This window comes from Pseudophryne corroboree, chromosome 2 (genome assembly GCF_028390025.1).
Source record: "Pseudophryne corroboree isolate aPseCor3 chromosome 2, aPseCor3.hap2, whole genome shotgun sequence".
NCBI lineage: Eukaryota > Metazoa > Chordata > Amphibia > Anura > Myobatrachidae > Pseudophryne > Pseudophryne corroboree.
In genome coordinates this window covers 60,545,646-60,564,177 of record NC_086445.1, presented here as the reverse complement: position 1 = coordinate 60,564,177, position 18,532 = coordinate 60,545,646, and the positions used below count along the sequence as shown (strand labels likewise).

The 18,532-nt window shown below is 45.3% G+C and overlaps 1 protein-coding gene across 1 annotated transcript in view; it reads left to right on the top strand.

Moving 5' to 3' along the window:
- Positions 1–18,532, top strand: part of SNX31 (sorting nexin 31) — a 231,823-nt gene that overhangs the window by 202,659 nt on the left and 10,632 nt on the right. The window lies entirely within an intron of this gene.

The following is an 18,532-nucleotide window of genomic DNA, read 5'->3' as shown; positions in this document are numbered from 1 at the left end:
TACGCCTTCGGAGTAGTCCATGATTTCGGGGCCCTATGGCGCCTCAGAAATTTAATGACGGCAGCTGGCACACCCGTAGCGCATGCAGCCCACATCAAAAGACTTCTAACAGCGATACAGGAACCCGACAGAGTGGCTGTTATCAAGTGTAAAGCTCACACATATAGCCAAGACCCGGTATCACTTGGTAACAGCCGAGCAGACGAAGCTGCTAAATCAGCAGCTGGTAACCCCATACAAACAGATAGTACACGACTGATGGTATTTAATACTGTAAACACACAGAAATTGTGTGAAATGCAAAATTTGTGTTCCCCACAGGAAAGGGCAGTTTGGAGGTCAAAAGGATATGGCCAGGAGTCCTCAGGACTCTGGACAGATGGACAGGGTAAGCCAGTGGCACCCAGAGCATACCTTCCAAGTCTAGCGGAAGCGGCACATGGGCTGACTCATCTAGGCAAAGAAGGAATGTGTAAGTTGGTAAGAGCTTATTGGTGCGCCCCAGGATTTTCTTCCCATGCGGGTAAAAGAGCGGTGACATGTCTCACCAGCTTGAGGAAGAATATCGGAAAGGCAATACCGACAGAGCCATCCCATATCCCTCCGACAGATGGTCCTTTCCAGGTAATACAAATTGATTTCATACAATTGCCACCTTGTAGAAATTTAAAATATGTATTGGTCTGTATTGATGTGTTCTCAAATTGGGTTGAAGCATTTCCCGCGGCCACAAATACCGCTGTATTTACTGCAAAGAAAATTGTGCAGGAATTTGTGTGTAGGTATGGTATCCCTAGAATCATTGAAAGTGATAGGGGTACCCATTTTACAGGTGAAGTCTTTCAAACAATGTGTAAGTTGATGGGAATTAATAGTAAGCTGCACACTCCGTACCGCCCCCAGGCGAGTGCGAAGGTGGAAAGAGTAAACAGCACTATTAAAAATAAATTGAGCAAGGTAATGACTGAAACAGGACTGTTATGGCCTGAAGCTTTGCCAATTGTATTATACAGCATCAGAACCCCTCCCAGGTCCCCTCTTAATTTGTCTCCTTTTGAAATTCTGTTTGGTCGACAACCCCATGTTATGATTAACCCCCAGGATGATTTGAAATGTAACAATGAAGTAACTGTAAAGTATTTGGTTAAGATGAGTAAGCAATTGAGGAATCAGAATGATAATCTAAAGTTGGTGATTCCTGATCTGCCAGACAGTAATTGTCATGACATTGAACCTGGGGATTATGTAATGATACGGAATTTTCTACGCTCAGGTTGCCTTATTGACAGATGGGAAGGACCATATCAAGTCTTATTGACCAGCACAACAGCATTGAAGGTTGCCGAGAGAGAGACTTGGGTCCATTCGTCGCATTGTAAAAAGGTCACTGACCCAGAGAGGTCCCGTGATAAAGAACAGACGGTAGAGGTTGTATCACTAGAGTGTCTGTTCAGGGAGGATTGAGATGACACCGGAGCGCTGAGAATAATAAGACCGGAAGCTTGTCGAGACAGAATTCTTTTTCCCATTTGTTATTTTCTCCAGTTCCCACCTCGCTCCTATTTCCTTTCCCCCTTCTTATTTTTCTCCTTTTACTCCTCTAAGATGGACTTGCCCCAAGAGACTGTGATCCGGATTTTCCTGTTGACCATGATGTTGACCAGAGCAGTCTGTTTCGGTGAGAGTACCATAGAGGTCGAGAAAGGATCGGGAATGGGTTCTGATGACCAGGATGCAGGCGTAAATTTCCAAGAGCAACATAATCACAGAGTAAAGGCGAGTATCAGAAAACGATCTGGTAGCATTGACAATAGAAGGAATTGTGAAGGATTGTTAGCTGAAGAGAACTGCATCTGTAGGCATTGTGACAATATAGTTGAGGATGGGTGCATAAAGAAATGTCAGTCCAGTTTTAATGTTCACATGGACCGGCATCCATTGAGTGACTATCACTCCTTAGTGGGTAAAGTGTTAAATCAGACAGACTGTTGGGTATGCTCTCAAGTACCTCAAGGTCATAGCAAATCAGGACTAGTACCATTCCCTTTAACTGTAGGAGAGGTACTTGAGCTAAGTGGTGGGAGGCCGGTGGACAAGAGGTTTAATATCTCTAGTCCTCCTAGTTTGAAGCTCCACCAATATCATGTGGATAGGTCCTTAGTGTGCTTTAACATTTCCAATCCCCGAAAGCCGGGAATTTGGGAAGTGTCATGGAGTAATCAAACCATGACCTTTTCATACAGAGCCGACAGAATGCCCATAGACACAGAACTTATACTCCAGATAGCCGACCATGGAAAATATTTCCGGTATAGGTACACTCTAGGAAGTAGGACCATGCGAGTTGGAGAAGTATCACCAGGATACTGTGCACATATCATACAACCTGATACGTGTACTAAACAGATGGGAGAATTAGGGTTAGGAGATTTCACATGGAAAATTTGTAACATGATAATGTCATACTCCGTCCCATATGTTCTCCCCGATGATGCATATTTCATATGCGGGATGAAGGCGTATAAGTGGCTTGCCCCAAACTCAGAGGGATTGTGCTATATTGGAAAAGTACTGCCTGAAGTAATGACTGTAACCCATAACAAAATGAAAGATATTCACCGCAGTGCCCAAGCTCCTTATACTCATACTCATTACGAGCACGTCGTTAAACGGCACCTGATAGAGAGGACAGAGCATTCAGCCTCTGATCTAATCCATGAATCCACCGGGATTCAATTCCTACTCGCGTTAGATATCACTCGTACCGCCAGAGGAGTGATAAATTATAAATATATATCTGCGCTTGCAAATTTATTAGACAATACCACCGAAATGTATGACGACACATTCAGGTACACTGGGAAAGAGTTACAGGCCTACAAAACAGAACTGGTTCAGCATAGGATGATTCTCAACTACCTCACAGCTGTGACAGGCGGGTATTGTGTTACCCTAGCAACTCAATATGGAATAAAGTGCTGCACGTACATTACAAACAGCACGGAGGACCCAGCCGAGGTCATAGACCAAAAGATGGATGACATTTTACAATTAAAATGGGAGTTTCGAAGGAAACACAATCTCACACTCGCTGCTGTGGGTAATGAGCTGACCAGTTGGGTGTCATGGTTGAACCCACGAAATTGGTTCTCGGGCTTAGGAGAATGGGCCCAAGGTATTATTATGGATGTAGGGAAATTTCTTTTGTGTATTCTGGGAGTCGTCATATTGGTTGGCCTGATATTTAGATGCGTCCGGGTTTTAACGAAGAGTAAAAGTAATACCAGGGTGATGAGTCTAAGGAGCGAGGACACTGTACTAACAACAACTAATCTGATTTATGACCCAACGATAGAGACAATGTTGTGATGAAAATGTGATTCCACGGTCCGTTTCTTTCACCCGTTTCTCCTTTGTTTTCCTCCAAGGTACAAAGACATCCGCTTGGAAGAAGAATTTGACAACCTCTTTTATACAGACCATTGATGAACTATGCTACAAGCCCCAATTTCCCTAGTGACTTTAACTTTTACGATAGCCCAATACTTTAGAGACTGTAACTTTATGGACAATGGAACAACTTTTGCTCGTTATTTATAGCAAAAGCACCGAGAGACATCAGACAACATGTACATCAAGACAAAACATCAGACAAGACCTCAATCGGCGAATGCATATTAAACTCACATAGTTTACGACTGCATTTATAATAATTGCTTCTTATCTTCACCTCTACAACCTTCAGGTAATGACACACATAGTCGATAGGGAATATAGATACAGATATCAGCACTCACATACCCCCCCCCCCCCATTCATGTATCATCAACTAAATGTGCTCCCCCATTTGTTGCAACCAAAAGCCGAAAAGAGCTCGGTAAAGTTTAACAGCCCATCCACAGACCCGTAATACGGGATAAGAAGGATTCAAATGTATACTTCGCAATACCTCGAAGCTTGATTTAAAACACGTACGGCACGATGATGCATGACCCCTCAAACATGGATTCATACACACATGCTTCTACTATCTCACTAGGTCATACTTTTTTCCCACCTGCTCCTCTCCTCCCTTTACCCAATCATAAAATTGTATTTACATTATGACATATATTTTTCTTTTTGAACTGTTTTAGGAAGTGGCAGTTATTGATGACTGCCAAAGGGTGGACTGTCAAAGTCGAAAAAAATATCATGCTACACGTTGCCATATATTCACCTCATGCGCTTGCACATTCTCTCCCGTGCGTGCGGATACTCGCAGCTGCGTGATGGCGCCTCCTCGGCCATGCGCTCGAGCGCGTGGTATGTGCATTTACGGTAGAGTTTGTGTGCGTCTAGCGGGCGACTCAATCGTTAAATAATAAAACCAAGTAGTATGTTTTATAGATAATGTTCCCCTTAATAATGACTGTAAGTTTGTTTAATATAACTGGTCGCTGGACAGAGAAATTCCTCTTTGCGTGGTACGAAGGGTCAGACAGGGTTTGAACAGTGGTGTCTGGTACCTAACTAAAGAACATTTTATTAGAAACAATCCGGTGCTGGTTAGGTAAAGATTAATCACTCCTGCGTATAGTTATGTCTATTAGTAGTTTCTGGACATTTACTATATTTGCGGTTCATTATCCATGCGGCGGGAATTCTCAGATTCCCTCCCACCTGAGCAGTTTGATATAGTCACAGCCCACCTGTTCAAACTAACCTATGACCTTTTGTTATGATGCGAGGAGACATTCCTGTGTCCAATGAACAATGAGATTGTAGGTCCCTTTGTAGTATACTGTACGCAGTGTATATAATGACAGCCAGCCTGGCCAGCTCAGTCTTCTCTCCACAAACGGTTTTCATCTTGACTAACTGGGAGCTGGTACCAGAGCTGCGCAGCGATCATTCCTCAGTGTGTGTAAGTTATTCTCTGTAACCATTCTAAATCTCTGACTGTATTTGCCATATTCTCTCTCTCTGTTATTGTATAAGATTGTGACGCTATTGTATATTTATGTGTAGTTATTCTGCTTAGATATTGATGTTAGTTTGTAGTGTATGAATTGTTAACTGTTTTAACTTTTTTTTTTTAAACAAAGTATTTTTATTTCGAAGGAGAGTAGTTTGCATACAGACATTGCACAACAGGAACACATTAAACACGTAATGACATGTCCTCATCAGGGAACAGCATTCACTTTCGACTTATTTTCAAACTGTCATTTGCTCATAGGCGCATAGGAATGTACAGTTATATATACCATTATTTTGCATTATCCGTACACTCTAGTATTCATGAAATCACATTATACTTTGTTTTGTTTCCCCCCCCCCCCCCCCCCTCAAATATAACTCTTACGGACAATCCGTCCGAGTAAAACCCTTTAAAAGAGAAGAAAACAATCAGAAACCAAACACAGAGAACCCCAGAAATAAAAAAATTAAAAAAACAAAGAGACAAAAAACATTATGGGGAAGAGGACGCATTGGGGGATACTAGCACTCTAAATCCTACACTGTCCAGATGGGCACATAGCCACTCTCTCATTCACAACCCATTGGGTGAGAGGGAAGCCTATGGCCCTAGAAGATCATAACTTGGCAAATCCAGGACCTGTTAGTAACCCTATCACCATTAAGTTGTAGGGTCTGGGACGGAGTATATGGATTCCAGCCATGGAGTCCAAATTCTTTCAAATTTAGCGGAGGCATTGTGTTTCATATAAATGTATCGTTCCTTAAAAACAGTGTCGTTTATTAGTGCCTTAAGAGCGGGGAGTGTAGGGCCCTTAGGGGCCATCCATAGCCTCGCAATGCTCACCTTAGCCATTGCACATATGTTGCGAGCATATAGGCCCTCTGGACCAGACACAAAGTCAGAGCTACCCATTCCCAGGATGCAAAATTGCGGAGTAAGCATGGCCTCGTCCACCCCTGTGTTCCCCAGAATCGATCCGACCCCCGCCCAGAAAGCCCGCAGCACCGGACAATCCCAAATGAGGTGCCAAAAAGTACCTGCAGTCATCCCACACTTAGGGCAGTCACCCACACGACCCGTCCCGAATTTGGCCAGTCTGGCCGGGGTCATATATATTCTATGCAAAAGGAAGTATTGTATCTGTTGATACCTGATGGATTTGGTAACCGTGCACGGAGTTTCCAAAGCAAGGGCCCAGTTCTCTTCATCTATGGGGCCCAGATCCTGCTCCCATTTGACACGGAGACGTGTCAAAGGATCTATATGGAGTTTGGCGAGTAGATAACCATAAGCATGGGAAATCATCTTAACTCGACCCAGCATACTTACAAAGGTCTTAATGGGAAATGGTATAATTTTAGGGGGGGAATTGGCGAATTGGGACTGCAAGGCATGTCTGAGCTGGAGGTATCTAAAAAAATAGGAGTTAGGCAAATTAAACTCATCTTTTAGTTGTTGGAAGGATTTGAGCGTATTATCCGTATAAAGGTGATTTATGGAAATCACTGATTTAGGGGCCCAAACTTCCCTCCCCTCGAGCGCATACAGTTCAGGGAGCCATTTAGAATACCAGAGGGGGGTGTCTGGGTCCAATCCATCAAATTTCAAAAGAATTTTTAGTGCCTGCCACACCTTCATGGCTTGGTATATAAGAGGAGGGAGGAACCGGGCCAAGCTCCCACTCAGCAACACCTGCAGGGGGGATAAGTCGGGGAAGTAGCATTGGACAAATACCCAGTGTAGAGAAGTGACGCCAGTATCCTGTACCCATGCACTAATATGAGACAGCTGAGCGGCATAGTAGTACATCTGAAAGTTTGGCAAGGCCAGACCTCCGTCGCTGCGCAGCCTGGTGAGAGTGTTCAGTTGTATTCTAGGACGTTTGCTAGCCCATATTAAAGAAGACAGGACACTATTCAATTTTCTAAAGAAGGATGGATGAATATATACAGGGGATTGCAGAACCACATATAGAATCTTAGGTAGTATTATCATTTTTACGAGGCTGACCCTGCCAGATACAGTCAATGGAAGCTTACACCAAGTCTTGGATTTATGAGTAATTTGTTGCATGATCGGATCAAGGTTCAAAGGTGTAAAGTCAGAGGGGTCATTGGTTACCTGAATCCCAAGATATTTAAATTTCGCCGTCCAACATAGCGGTAGGGAGATTTTAGGAGCAGCAGGGGGGGGGGCCAATCACAGGCATAATAGAGGACTTAGACCAGTTAATATGAAGGCCTGAATATACACCGAACTCCTCAATCAATTGCAACACTGTAGGCATAGACCTGGTGTAATCCTGCAGAAACAACAGCATGTCATCAGCGTAAAGGGCAATCCTATCCTCACGAGGGCCGGTATGAATGCCCACCACGCCTGGGTGGGACCTTATTAGACAGGCCAAGGGTTCGATGGCCAGGGCAAACAAGGTTGGGGACAGAGGACATCCCTGCCTGGTCCCGCGAAACAGGCGGAACGAGGGAGAGATATAGCCATTCACTGAGATCCTGGCAGTCGGGTGCTGATAAAGCAATTTAATCCATTTTATAAAATTAGGCCCGAAACCCATAGCTGTCATGACCTCCCATAGATAGGACCACTCGATACTGTCAAATGCCTTGGCGGCATCCAGTGAGACCACTACCGAGTCAGAGGGGGAAGTCATATGGGATTTGTAAGATGGTATATAATCTACGTAGGTTAATAGAAGTGGACATCCCTGGCATAAAGCCGGTCTGGTCGGAGTGGATAATGGAAGTAATTACGGTGTTGAGTCGAACTGCTAAAATCTTTGCCAGGATCTTAGCGTCAGTGGGAATCAATGATATCGGTCTATAGGATTCTGGGGATCTAGGGTCTTTTCCGGGCTTCGGGATCACTATAATAATCGCCTCCGCCATAGAGGGGGGAAGTTGATCATTAACAAAAATATCAGAATACAGGGCGTGAAGCCTAGGACCGAAGAAATCAATGTGGGTCTTGTATACCTCTGAGGGGATGCCGTCATAGCCCGGTGCCTTGCCGCTGGGAGACAAGCCAATAGCCGCCGTTACCTCTTCCAGAGTTAAGGGTGCCTCCAGCATCTCAGAGGCCTCCGGGGGGAGTGTGGGTAGGGGAATATTACTTAAATAAGCGGAGAGGTCTGATGTCGAGTCTACCAGTTGTGAACTGTAGACCTCAGCATAGTAGGAGCGGAATAGCTGCGCAATTTCCGGCGTGGTGTTCACAAGGGCGCCATCGCTACCGGTCATCTGAGCAATTGTAGAACCTGGGCGGTCACTGTGCACCAATCGAGCCAACAGGCCACCTGGCCTATCGCCCTGCATGTAAATATTAGTAGCCTGAAATAGAAGCGAGCGCGAGTTTTTATCAGACAGATGAGCCACCCATGCCGACTGGGCCGCCAGCCAGCGTACCTTCAGCGCAGGGGTGCCATCCACCAAGTATCTAGATTCCAAATCCGTGGCGTCACTCTCAAGGGCTCGCTCTCTCTCCCTGCAGGACATTTTGAGGGCAGAAATACGTCTAATATACGTTCCCCTTAGGAATGCCTTAAATGAATCCCAAACCACTGTTCCGGGGGCCGAGCCTACATTGTCAGTAAAGTATCCCTCCCACTGAGTCACCTGGTCAGAGCAGTCACCTATTTGCAGCAGCCAGGAAGGATGCAGTTTCCAATAAGATTGACCCCTCTGGCTCACCATAGCGAGAGTTAACACCATAGGGGAGTGATCAGATATACCCCGGGCCTCGTATTGGACGTCAACCACCCTAGGGAGAAGAACGGGGGAGAGTAGGGTCAGATCGATCCTGGAGAACGAACCATGCGTGCCAGAGAAGCATGAAAACTGTCTAGTCATAGGGTGCCGAGCTCTCCACACATCCACCCACTGCAAATTATTCAGAAAATCAGCAAATTTAGTAGGACTAGAGCGGACCCCAGCAGCCTGCGGAGAGCGCCATCTGTCTAAAGCTAAATTCATGACATTGTTAAAGTCACCCAAGCAGATTACCGGGGTGTCCGGAGAGGAGGCTATGAATGAAGCGGCTTGCTGTAGTACATCGTACGAGAATGGGGGGGGGATATAAACCGCCAGTATGTAGTAGGGTTGGGAACTTAGTCTACATTCAAGGAACACAAATCGACCGTATTTGTCAGTCTTGACCGATATCAGCTCAAATTGGACCGATTTCTTTATCAGGATTGACACACCCCTGGAGGAAGAGGAGTGAGAAGCGTGATAGGCCCAGCCCACCCAGGGTCTTCTAAGTGACAGTAACCTATTCCCCTCCAAGTGAGTCTCGCAGAGACATGCAACATCCGGGCCATATTTCCGAAGTGTAGTTAATACTAAGGAACGCTTTATCTTATTATTTAAACCTCGAACATTCCATGTCAGAAATTTCAAATTAGCCATAGATCTGGTAATATTCTATGTAGTAACCTAAAGATACAGTCCAGCGAATATTCCTGGAAATTGTTAGTGAGGGTAATAACAGTGCTATACTACTCAATCCCTGATTCTTAATCGACAGTATCCAAAGCATCAGACATACTTCCCACATCAAAATGAATGTACTCCAAAACAAATTTAAGCATGAGAAAAATAACAAACTATAGAAAGAAAAAAACTTGTGTAAGGCACAGCAACAAGCTGTTCGCTGAACTCTCCCCCCCTCCCCGTATACCACCCCTAACTTCGGCATACTTAAATCCCAAACTATCGTTTCTATCTCTCAAGGGCTAAATACTAAACAAAACCCTTAACCAAAGTCAAGCGATCAAGAGAAAGAAAAGAAAAGTCCTGAGCCACCAACGCCAAGGGGGGGCTCCCTGGACAATGGGTAGATGCCTCTGGTGGTCCCAACCGATCATTAGACAGTGCAGGGCCTCAATCCGGGGCCATCTGGCGCGCTCCCGGAGCATATCTGTCCAGCCATTGGGCCGCCTCTCTAGGGGAATTGAAGAATTTGGTTTCCCCGTCCGCTACCACCCGGAGTCGGGAGGGGAATAGCATAGAGTAGGAGACGTTCAGGTCTCTGAGGCGCCTCTTGATAGGCATAAACTGGGCTCGATCCTTCTGGACTTCCGCGGCAAAATCAGGAAAAGCAGACACGGTAACCCCGTTTCTGGTAAGGGGGCCTTTTGTGCGTCCCAACCGGAGGACCGAGTCACGGTCCTTATAATGCAGAAATTTGGCGATGAAGGTGCGCGGAGGGGCGCCAGGAGGTAGAGGACGAGATGGTATCCGGTGTGCACGCTCCACCGTAAACTGTGCCGTGAAGGATTCAGCGCCGTACAGTTCCTTAAGCCATGACTCCAGGAAGACCTCAGGCTGGGAGCCCTCCTCCTTCTCCGGCAGGCCCACAAATCGCACATTATTTCTACGCAGCCGACCCTCCATGTCTAGTAATTTGAATTGAAGGGATGTTACTTGCTGGGTTACCGTGGAAATAGATTGTTTCATAGGACCGCACATATCCTCCAGATTCGAGACACGGGTTTCTGCCTCTCCCACTCTCTCTCGTATGCGCTGGACGTCCTGCCGAAGCAGTGAGAGATCACACTGCACTTTCTCCATCTTATCTGAAAGACGCTGTTCCGATCCAGCTATTGCCTCCAGCACTTGTTGAAGAGATGGAGCTGCGGGTGTGTTAGGGGATTCAGCAGCTGTTGCAGATGGGGAGTAGGAGTGGGACGGAGAGGCCCCCTGCGAAGCGGCCTGCGAGGCCCGTTGGTTTAGTGGGTTAGGTTGTCTGGCAAATTTCTCCAGCTTCGCCGCAGCCGTGCGCTGGCCGTCCCGAACCATGACGGACAATAGGTAGTAACAGACACTCCGGTATAATCTCAGGTCAAAAGCGTAGAAGGAGACTTCAGCAATGAGTGAATTTTAGGGTTGTAATAAGCAGAAACACATCCGCAGCTGGTCTCCAAAGTAGTAGGCAAATGTAAAAGAAAGTACTGGCAGCGTCCCAGAATATAGGTGAGAGCAGGAGCGATGCAGTTATTTAGTATGTAAAATAAGACAGCAACTGAAGTCAAAGTGTAATTTGATCCCAGGAGGTAGAAGTCACTCACCAGTTACATATCAGTCAGCCTTTAAGTGAGAGTGTTCCCTCTATGACTGGAAGCAGCAGTCCAGAGCAGAGGGGCCGGGAATCTCCAAAATTGAGGCCGGGGATCCGGAGGAGGCATAGGCCGCAAATCCGGAAGTATGTCTCCTCGGCCGTACAGACCCCGGGGAGAGCGGGGAAATCGCCTGCCGGTGCCCTGCAGCGTAGGGAAGAAAAGCAGGGTATTCAGGCACACCAAAGGGGCCAGGATATTACAGGAGGATGTTTAATCCAGGGAGCTCCCGGGATCTGCTTCCTACTCCTGTGCTGCCGTGGCCACGCCCCCCAACTGTTTTAACTTTTACATAGCTAGATATTGTTAGTAAAGGTGTTGGAACCTTAGCAAGGTATTGTGTGTTTATTACATTGCTGAGAGTATTCAGAGTGTCTCAATCGCTCAAGAGGCTTTCATACAAAAGAGGTTAATTAGCATTGCATTGTGCTCACATTACAAAACCAAGGTTTACAGTACAAACTCAATCTTTCACTGTGTTGCATACAAGGTTTACTGAGTGTCATCCCGTGAGCGTCTGCGCCGCTCGTGTTCTCCTCGTGGTCACGAGCGTACGCTACGCTAGTAGCGTAGCATTACGGTAGTCGGCCGCCTATAGCGTGCTCGACACCACGCGTTAAGTTGTGAGCGAGCGTGTCGCATGTGCGTCTCGACCACGACTAAGCGTCTGCTACGCTAAGTGCGTACCCTTACGGTACCCCATACGCCAATTGCGTACTGAGTCTCTTACCCATTTTATAGTGAATGTAATAAGATAAATAGTTAGCTTTATCAGCGGATAACCCTGTCTCCAAGGGCCAGGGTGTCGCTGTTGTGGTGGCTGCAGAGTGCTCATCTTCTAGGGGGCCGCAGATTCGGCATACAGGACTGGGTCCTGGTGACCACAGATGCCAGCCTTCGAGGCTGGGGGGCAGTCACACAGGGAAGAAACTTTCAAGGCCTATGGAAAAGTCAGGAGACTTCCCTACACATAAATATTCTGGAACTAAGGGACATTTACAATGCCCTAAGTCAGGCTAGACCCCTGCTTCAACACCGGCCGGTGCTGATCCAGTCAGACAACATCACGGCGGTCGCTCATGTAAACCAACAGGGCGGCACAAGAAGCAGGATGGCGATGGCAGAAGCCACAAGGATTCTCCGATGGGCGGAAAATCATGTGTTAGCACTGTCAGCAGTGTTCATTCCGGGAGTGGACAACTGTGAAGCAGACTTTCTCAGCAGACACGACCTCCACCCGGGAGAGTGGGGACTTCATCCAGAAGTCTTCCAAATGATTGTACACAGTTGGGAAAGGCCACAGGTGGACATGATGGCGTCCCGCCTCAACAAAAAGCTACAAAGATATTGCGCCAGGTCAAGGGACCCTCAGGCGATAGCTGTGGACGCTCTGGTAACACCGTGGGTGTACCAGTCGGTGTATGTGTTCCCTTCTCTGCCTCTTACCCAGGGTAATGGGAATAATAAGGAGAGGAGTAAGAACTATACTCATTGTTCCGGATTGGCCAAGAAGAGCTTGGTACCCAGAACTCCCAGAAATGATCTCAGAGGACCCATGGCCTCTGCCGCTCAGACAGGACCTGCTGCAGCAGGGGGCTTGTCTGTTCCAAGACGTACCGCGGCTGCGTTTGACGGCATGGCGGTTGAACGCCGGATCCTGAAGGAAAAGGGCATTCCGGAGGAAGTTATCCCTACGCTAATTAAAGCTAGGAAAGAAGTGAACGCAAACCATTATCACCGCATATGGCGGAAATATGTTGCGTGCTGTGAGGCCAGGAAGGCCCCAAAGGAGGAATTTCAGCTAGGTCGATTTCTGCGCTTCCTACAGTCAGAGGTGACTATGGGCCTAAAATTGGGTTCTATTAAGGTCCAGATTTCGGCTCTATCGATTTTCTTCCAAAAATAGAACTGGCTTCACTGCCTGAAGTTCAGACTTTTGTTAAGGGAGTGCTGCATAGTCAGCCCCCTTTTGTGCCTCCTGTGGCACCTTGGGATCTCAACGTGGTGTTGGATTTCCTAAAGTCACATTGGTTTGAGCCACTTAAAACCGTGGAATTGAAGTATCTCACGTGGAAAGTGGTCATGTTGTTGGCCTTGGCTTCGGCCAGGCGTGTATCAGAATTGGCGGCTTTGTCATGTAAAAGCCCTTATCTGATTTTCCATATGGATAGGGCAGAATTGAGGACTCGTCCACAATTTCTCCCTAAGGTAGTATCAGCCTTTCATCTGAACCAACCTATCGTGGTGCCTGCGGCTACTAAAGACTTGGAGGCTTCCAAGTTGTTGGACGTAGTCAGGGCCCTGAAAATTTATGTTTCCAGGACTGCGGGAGTCAGAAAGACTGACTCGCTATTTATCCTGTATGCGCCCAACAAGTTGGGTGCACCTGCTTCAAAGCAGACTATTGCTCGCTGGATCTGTAGTACGATTCAGCTTGCACATTCTGCGGCTGGACTGCCGCATCCTAAATCAGTGAAAGCCCATTCCACGAGGAAAGTGGGCTCTTCTTGGGCGGCTGAAAAAAGCAAGAATAGAGGATTGCGCTCGTTTGCCTTCCCTAATTAATTAAAGCTGCTAGGAGTATGTATGAGGATATCCACAATCCCCACAAAAATACTAATAGAGAGGAAAAAAGAGAAGATTTCTCCCAGCGCTAATGTAATTAGGTATATAGTAATACTTAGTGGCAATATAGGCTCAAATGAAAATATTCATAAAATCAATGAAAGTTAAAATATAATATTTTATTAACACATGAGAACACTTTTCCAAGGGTATACTTTTCCCTGAAGTGATCCTAATACCGGTATACACAAAACAAATACACACAACAATTAACATATAAGAATACCAGTGATACGCTAAAAAACGCGGTTTATTCACTGGATGGGAGTAATTATCCCTCAGATAAAAGCAAGCATATATATGTGTGGTAACTGTATAAATAAAAGTCCCTTATGAGAATGCAGATTTGTATATGCAGTTGCTGTATCACGATCCCTTATCGTATAGGGAATAAGTCCAGAATTCTGATTGATGTCAGCTAATTGCTATAAAATCCTTTCAGAGTGGAGATCAGCACATTGAACCAAAGTCCTGAACTCCTAAGCAAAAAATGTCCAGAAGTGTGTGAGGCACTTACTTCAAAGTAGCAGGATAGTTACTAGAACGAGTGTCTGCCGGCAGACATATCCAATAGCTCCGCAATCAACTAGTTTCACCTGACACCGCAGGCTTCCTCAGGATGGCTGAGCTATATCCACATCCCGTTCTTATATCCTATCCTGTGTGTTCGTTGTCATGGTGACTGATTTCTATCTTATGCGCATGCGTGTAGAGCCCGACGCTCCGTTCATGTCCTCCGTCTGTGAGTTTCTTGTTGTGGAGACCGTACGTGTTGACGTCTCTCCCTTCGTTTTCTTCCTCTGATTGGAGTTTCTCGTTGTTATGGAGACTGTACGTGCTGACGTCTCTCACTCCATTTCCTTCCTCTGACTGGAGCGCGTCTGTTGTCCGGGCAACCACGTCTCCGTCTAAGTCTTCTGTTTGTTGTTTGTCATGGGAACCGGACGTCATAATGTATATAGACTTCACTTCTCCCTCAGCCTGCTTCTCATACAGGGCTCTATTTTGTCATGAAAGACAGCACTTATATGGGTTTTGAATCCTCTCCTTCATATGCATATTCCTGTAGTCTCGTGCATAATGGGATTTATTCTTTATGTGTATATGTATATTCCATATTAGTTTGCCATAATTTTAGTTGCTCCTATATATCTAGAGGAGCAATTTTATACAATAAACTCCAAGTGTATAGTGTGTTATTGTACACTAATAATTAAACACAAAACACACTTCTGGACATTTTTTGCTTAGGAGTTCAGGACTTTGGTTCAATGTGCTGATCTCCACTCTGAAAGGATTTTATAGCAATTAGCTGACATCAATCAGAATTCTGGACTTATTCCCTATACGATAAGGGATCGTGATACAGCAACTGCATATACAAATCTGCATTCTCATAAGGGACTTTTATTTATACAGTTACCACACATATATATGCTTGCTTTTATCTGAGGGATAATTACTCCCATCCAGTGAATAAACCGCGTTTTTTAGCGTATCACTGGTATTCTTATATGTTAATTGTTGTGTGTATTTGTTTTGTGTATACCGGTATTAGGATCACTTCAGGGAAAAGTATACCCTTGGAAAAGTGTTCTCATGTGTTAATAAAATATTATATTTTAACTTTCATTGATTTTATGAATATTTTCATTTGAGCCTATATTGCCACTAAGTATTACTATATACCTAATTACATTAGCGCTGGGAGAAATCTTCTCTTTTTTCCTCTTCTTGGGCGGCTGCCCGAGGGGTCTCGGCTCTACAACTTTGCCGAGCAGCTACTTGGTCGGGGTCAAACACACTTGCTAAATTCTACAAGTTTGACACCCTGGCTGAGGAGGACCTAGAGTTTGCCCATTCGGTGCTGCAGAGTCATCCGCACTCTCCCGCCCGTTCGGGAGCTTTGGTATAATCCCCATGGTCCTTACGGAGTCCCAGCATCCACTTAGGACGTCAGAGAAAATAAGATTTTACTCACCGGTAAATCTATTTCTCGTAGTCCGTAGTGGATGCTGGGCGCCCATCCCAAGTGCGGATTGTCTGCAATACTTGTATATAGTTATTGCCTAACTAAAGGGTTATTGTTGAGCCATCTGTTGAGAGGCTCAGTTGTTATCATACTGTTAACTGGGTATTGTATCACGAGTTATACGGTGTGATTGGTGTGGCTGGTATGAGTCTTACCCGGGATTCAAAATCCTTCCTTATTGTGTCAGCTCTTCCGGGCACAGTATCCTAACTGAGGTCTGGAGGAGGGTCATAGTGGGAGGAGCCAGTGCACACCAGTAGTCTAAAGCTTTCTTTTAGTTGTGCCCAGTCTCCTGCGGAGCCGCTATTCCCCATGGTCCTTACGGAGTCCCAGCATCCACTACGGACTACGAGAAATAGATTTACCGGTGAGTAAAATCTTATTTTCTCAACGAGTGCGCCAACAAAGGGTTTTTCTTTTTCTATGTCAATTGACTCTCAGTAGTGCACGGCTGTACCCTCAGGTGCACCACCAACAAGCTACTACGAGCAATACCAGCGATTGGATACTTAGTTGGTTTTTAATTATTTTTGTTAATTCTGTATGTAATTATTTTCAGTGTGGAAACACACCTGTATTACAACGATCAGGAGCCATGTCTCTGTTCACTGAACACATAGTTAAAGGCAGATTACAGGTGCTGTTAATTAATTAAAACAATAGGATACACTACAAGTAATACTGGCGCTCACTGTACACAGAGCATAGATAAATGAAGAAATACTCAATAACATCCATATTTGGTATCCGGACCGATTTGTTCACAGTCCTTTTGTAAATGATCTTCAAAACGTATTCAATTCCTCGGCAGGTATTCCCAAATGCAAAAGAATAAATATGAAAAAATAATATAGTGTAGTATGTCCTTGAGGGGAGAAATAATACACCAAGTAGGTGTGCACTAGTCCACTTCTAACTCCACTAGTGTCCTAGATCACATTACAACGAAAGAATGGCGTACTGTATTCGCACAAGAATTGTGCATATTCTACCTATCAAGGTATCTTTAATACAAATCTTGTACAGAAGGACTGCCTTCTATTCTTACATCCACCCCTGAAAACGTTTGTTTCCTCAACGGGTGTTCAAGTATGCAAAAGATTACTAAAAAGAGGAGAATCTAGTGTAATATATCTTTTAGAGGGAGGATATAATACACCCCACATGTGTCCACTTGCCTACTTCAACTCCAGTGGTGTCCTCCACCTAATTAAAACAAGAGGATGGCATCCCGCACTTGCATAATAGTTATGCAAGTCTCCCTTATAAAGGTTTCTTTAACAGGAACTTTGCACCAGAGGATCACCTTTAATTCTTACATCCACACCACAACATGAGAGGGGACAAAGTATAAACGGGTGTACGCCACTTGCAGTTCCACTGACACCATGAATCCCGTAAAGGTATCTTTTGTCATTCCCTCCTGATGGAATCTCTCTGCTCTTCCTCCAGTTACTGGTGGGAGGTGTTTTCAAACAAAGGGAGATTCAATCAGGCTATGCTCATATACCAAATAGGTGTATTTTATTGTATAAAGATATTTTTCAGCATAAACCAGAAAAAAACTAGCTAAAATCAAGAATTTAATTATAAAAAAATATTAAGAGATCTGTCTTGTATTTTACAGTAAAGCTTGGTACACATTTGTGCGATGGCCAAACGTCTCGACGTCCCGGACGACCAAACTTACCTTCGGCCCGTACCAGGTGGGGATTGGTCGTACACATCAGAAGGCTGGTCCTCCTTCATTTGCATAGTACTGTTGCCCTGCAGCAGGGCCATCCGGAAAATATCGCTAGCGACCCGCAATCATGGGTACACACTGCCCAACGTAGGCCATTTGTCATGGGACACCGCGCTAATGTGTACCCGGCTTAGCTGTCTGGAACTGCACATTTATGGCCAGATGAACTGCGGTAATATTGGATTCAGTATGAATTCCCGACTGTCTGGATCCCAGCGGACAGGAGACCTATGCCGGAATCCCGACAGTCGAAATCCCGACATTGAGCACAGTGTGTCCCCTTGCGGGCTAGGTGGCAAGAATTCTCTCGCCACACTATTCTATTCCCTCTGGGGTGGTGGCGTGGACCACCACCCTAATGGGAATACTGGGCATCTGGCGGGATTTCGACCGCTGACATTGTTTCTGCTGTCAGGATTCCAGTGTCTGTATTCCAACCGCTGTGTCCCGACAGTCAGGAAATTAACTGCATACCGTAATATTCTATGAACTGTTTAACGCAACTGGGCAATATACAGCCCCAGATTTGTGGACATGACCTATACATACAGTAGGAAGAAAACTAATGGGATGTCTGACTTCTCCTTATATATGTTTTATGTATGTCTTTTTGTAATATAACATCCCTATTGTTTTTTATTGGTGGGTGTCACGGACCTGCCGGTCGCTTTTCCAGATATGCCAATCTGAGAAGCACTACTTGTGACGTGGGGGTCACTTTGGACATGCGGGGTTATACAAACACATTTGCCACCACCAGCAAGAGGGATTTTAGCGTCTAAACGCAATATAGCCTTCGTTTCTACCTGTCACACACACTGCAATACTCAGAAAAAGTAGGTAGATGTGGGCCACACGAGGCCTTAGGTTCTAAGAATCACAGAATCAGGAATAGAATTTGTAAGTTTAATTCCAAGAATACTTCAGAGCTTTAGTTACAAAAAGTGTTACAAAGATAAAGAAGATTTTAGAAATACATACAGAGTACGGTACAATCTCAAACAAAAATAAAAAGAGATAATAATTCCGAAGCCT